The sequence below is a fragment of the Megascapheus bottae genome, chromosome X (assembly GCF_031878675.1).
Source record: "Megascapheus bottae isolate mThoBot1 chromosome X, mThoBot2.hap1, whole genome shotgun sequence".
In the NCBI taxonomy this organism is placed as follows: Eukaryota; Metazoa; Chordata; class Mammalia; order Rodentia; family Geomyidae; genus Megascapheus; species Megascapheus bottae.
In genome coordinates, this window is record NC_143547.1 from 23687465 (window position 1) to 23691768 (window position 4304).

Here is a 4304-nt window from a genome sequence, read left to right on the forward strand (position 1 = left end):
TGCTCCTTTTAGCAGTCACATCAGCTGGTGACTCCTTAGCCCTATTTCCTATTGCCTGCTGGACACTTCCACTCATATGTCTTCAGGCCTCTCCGATTCACAAGCCCATGAAAGCTCATTATGTCTTCCCACAGAGCTCCTCAGCTCTACTTCATGGATTTGTGGTTCTCTGGTGAATGAAGTCAGCCAAACAGTGCCCTAGGCTAGCCACCTTGGAGACTTTCTTAAGGACTCTGGTTTCTCCACTCTCTCCAGATCTTCTGTGCCATATAGCTCACACATCCTTCCAGTCCCATTGTGTCCTTTTTTGGCCCATCACTCCAACAGCACCCCTGTGACCTTCCATCTTGTCTTATGGCTCTCCCAGGTGACTAAGATTGTATTATATTTTTGTAGTTATTTCAGTACAGGGATGGACCTTAGGAGCCTTGTGCATGCTAGGCAAACTCTTTATCATAGGGCTACCTCTCAAGCCCACTTTCAAAGTGCGTGCGTGCGTGCGTGCGTGTGTGTGTGTATGCGTGCCTGGTTCTGGGGGCTTAAATTCAGGGCCCAGGTGATATCCCTTCATTTTTTTCCTTAAAGCTAGGGTTTACCACTTTGAGCCACAGCTGTACTGCCAGCTTTTTGTTATTTTATTGACACTAAGAATCTCAAACTTTCCTGCCCCAGTTGGCTTGTTGGCTTCAAATGGTGATTCGCAGATCTCAGACTCCTGAGTAGCTAGGATTACAACCATGAACTCAGCACCTGGCTAGGAAAGTTCTTTTTTTTTTGCCAGTCCTGGGGCTTGAACTCTGGGCCTGGACACTATCCTTAGGCTTTCTCAAGGCTAGAGCTCTACCACTTGAGCCACAGCACCACTCTGGCTTTATTCTATATATGTGGTACCGAGGAATCGAACCTGGGTCTTGGTTTATACTAGGCAAGCACTCTACCACTAGGCCAAACTTCCGGTCCCTAAAGACATTTTTTTTTGTGTGGATCATGGGGCTTGAGATCAGCCTGGGTGCTGTCACTGAACCGGTTAGATGGAGATAATAGTCTCAGATCCTTTTGTGCCCGGGCTGGCTTTGAACCTTGATCCTCAGATCTCAGCCTACTGAGTAGGTAGTATTACAGCGTGAGCTACTGCACTCAGTTAGGACTCTTAACTCCAATTAACCAGCAAGAGGCCAGAAGTAGACTTGTGACTCAAGTTGGAGAGTTGTAGCCTGGAGTGGAAAAAAAAAATCTAAGGTATACATCCAAGACTCATGATTGATTTAAAAAAAAAAGAGGGTGGGGAATATGGCTTGGTGGTAGAGTGCTTGCTTAGCATATATGAAGCCCTGGGTTCAATTTTTTAGTACTGCATAAACAGAAAAGGACAGAAGTGGCACTTTAACTTAAATAATAGAGTGCTAGATTTGAGCAAAAGAAGCTAAGGTATAGTACCCAGGCCCTGAGTTCAAGCTCTAGGATTGGCAAAAGTAAGTAAAGGAAGAAAGGAAGGAAGGAAGAGCCAGCCTAGGCAGGAAAGTTCTTGAGACTCTTATATCCAGTTAACTACCAGAAAACTAGAAGTGATACTATGACTCAGAGTGGTAGGGGGCTATCCTGGAGCAAAAAGAGCCCAGGGACACCTCTCTCCGACTCTGAGTTCAAGCCCTCCTGACCCAATAAAAATAAAAATTAAAAATAAGAAAAATAAAAGAAGGAAGAAAGCAACAAAAAGAAAAGCCATTCACACATATGGCCTAGGATTCCCTGAGCTACAAAAATGACTAGAACAAAGCCGTCATTTTCTTGGCGAGCCTTCAGTGGGTTTGTAGTTTCTTACGAGGAGGCTGGGGAGACTCAGGACTAAACAATGACACAAACTCACCAAACTGACTGACACATTGCAAAATTTTTTTTCCTAGTTTCAGTTTGTCAGAAGAATGAAGCATGACATTATGTCACAGATGCTGATAGCACACAATGTTTCAGAGCTTTGTGCTCCCTATAAGGCTGAGTTGTTTACCTTCATCCACACTCAATGCTGCCAGTACATAGCCAGTACTCAATAACACTTGCCTTATGAATGAATCTCTGACTTTACAGGTTTTGAAACTTAGTAGCTTAGAGTCAGGTAAGCCAAGGATATAGACTATAAATAGCAAGATTGGAAAGAGCTCCATTCATGCTGTGATTGAGTTACACCCTAGCTAACTGGACAGTGTGTCCATTCAGTCAGAAATAGGCAAACATGTAGGATCCCATGTAGAAAAATTTTTAGAAAAACAAATAATGATAGTATATGCATTTGCAGATGTTTTGGACATAGTCTTTTGTAGTTTGGTTACAGTGGATACAGTAGCTTTTTTGGGGGAGAGGGGGAGGTGGTTAGTCGGGCATGGGAGGGGGATTCAGGCCTAAAATCCCAGTACTCAGGAGGCTGAGGCCGAAAGAAAGTAACTTACAGGCCAGCTTAAGTTACATGGCAAGACTGTATCTCAAATACAACAATAACCATGGTTCCAGTGGCTCACTCTGGGAACAGTGGCTCACACCTGTAATCCTAGCTACTCAGGAGGCTAAGACCTAAGGATCAAGGTTCAAAGCCAGCCCAGACTCTTATCTCCAATTAATCACTAGAAATCCAGAAGTGGTGTTGTGGCTCCAGGGGCAGGAAAGACAGCCCCCAGGCCCAGATTTCAAGTCCCATGACCTACCAAAAAAAAAAAAAAGCTCAGGAAGGGCTAGAGTGCTGGTAATAAGGCTTAATGGTAAAGTGCTTGTCTGGTGTGCATGAAGCCCTGGGTTCCATTTCTTAGTACTATAAAAAAAAAAAGCTAGTAGTGGCGTTGTGGCTCATTAGTAGAGCACAAGAAGCCAAGGGGCAGTGCCCAGGCGCTTAGATCAAGCTCCTGCATAAAAAAAGAAAGAAAGAAAAAACAATAGAAACAAAAGTAGGCGGAGATGTTAGTGCTTGTCTGCAATTCCAGCCACTTAAGAAGCATAGACAGGAGGATTGCAGATCAAGACTAGCCTGGACTAGTTCCTTTGAGAACATCTTTGAAATACAAATGAAAAAGAAAAGGGTTGGTGGTTTGGCTTAAATTGTAGATGATTGTTTAGCAAGCATAAGCCTTGAATTCAAATCCTTGTATAGCTAAATAAATTATTTTTGGTCAGTCATGGGGCTTGAACTCAGGGCCTGGTGTTGTCACGGAGCCATGCCTCTATTTCCAGATATTTGTTAGTTAATTGGCATTCACAGCCTGGGATGGCTATGAACTGCAATCCTCTATCACTTGAGCCACAGCACCACTTCTGGCTTTTTCTGTGTATGTAGTACCTAGGAATCAAACCCAGGGCTTTGTTCCATGCTAGGCATGCACTCTACCACTAGGCCATGCTGGGCCCCGCGTTCTCTTTTCAATTACTTATTTTTAAAGGTAAAGTCATTATTTCAATCCAGTCTGGCCTCCAATTCATGGTCCCCCTTCTTCAACTTCCTGAGTGCTGGGATTATAAGTGTATACCATCATACCCAGACTGTGTATTTGTATAGATTTCCATACATTCTTTTCATCCTTATTTCTGCCAGCTCATTTTCTTTTTCTTCCTTCCTTCCTTTCTTTCTTTCTTTTCTCTTTCTTTCTTTCTTTCTTTTTTGGTTGTGGGACTTTAAATCTGGGCCTGGACATTTTCCCTGAGCTCTTGAGCCACAGCTCCACTTACGATTTTCTAGTAGTTAATTGGAGATAAGAGTCTCATGAACTTTAGTGTCCAGGCTGGCTTTGAACCATGATCCTCCAATCTTAGCCTTCTGAGTAGCTAGGATTACAGGCATGAGCCACTGCACCTGGCTGCCAGCTCATTTTCTAGAAGTTTCTTGCACCATATCCATAAACAGCTAAAGCCAAAACAGAGATCATATGAAATTATTTATTTTTAGAAACAATTTTTCAAAACTACAATGTCACCTATAAATTCCACAGGTGATCTTCATTGGGAAGCACTAGCATTAAGGAAAGGTGTAGATGGATCTTACCTTGTTATGTAACAGTCCTTGGTCCTAATATAGCAACAATCATCTGAGACATGGAAAGGACTTGTCTCACCTGACAAGCTGTCTCATTTTGCTGTAACTCTTTGAGGAAGGAAAAACGGGATATATTATGCAGTGGTCTATATTCCTGATACAGTATGTGGTCCCCCACCCAGGCAACTAGGGAAGAACATCCAGTGACATATTTGGATGAACTTGCCATCCATAATGATGAGACACTTTTGGTTTAGGACACAAATCTCCTTGGTTTGATTGTGTATATGGG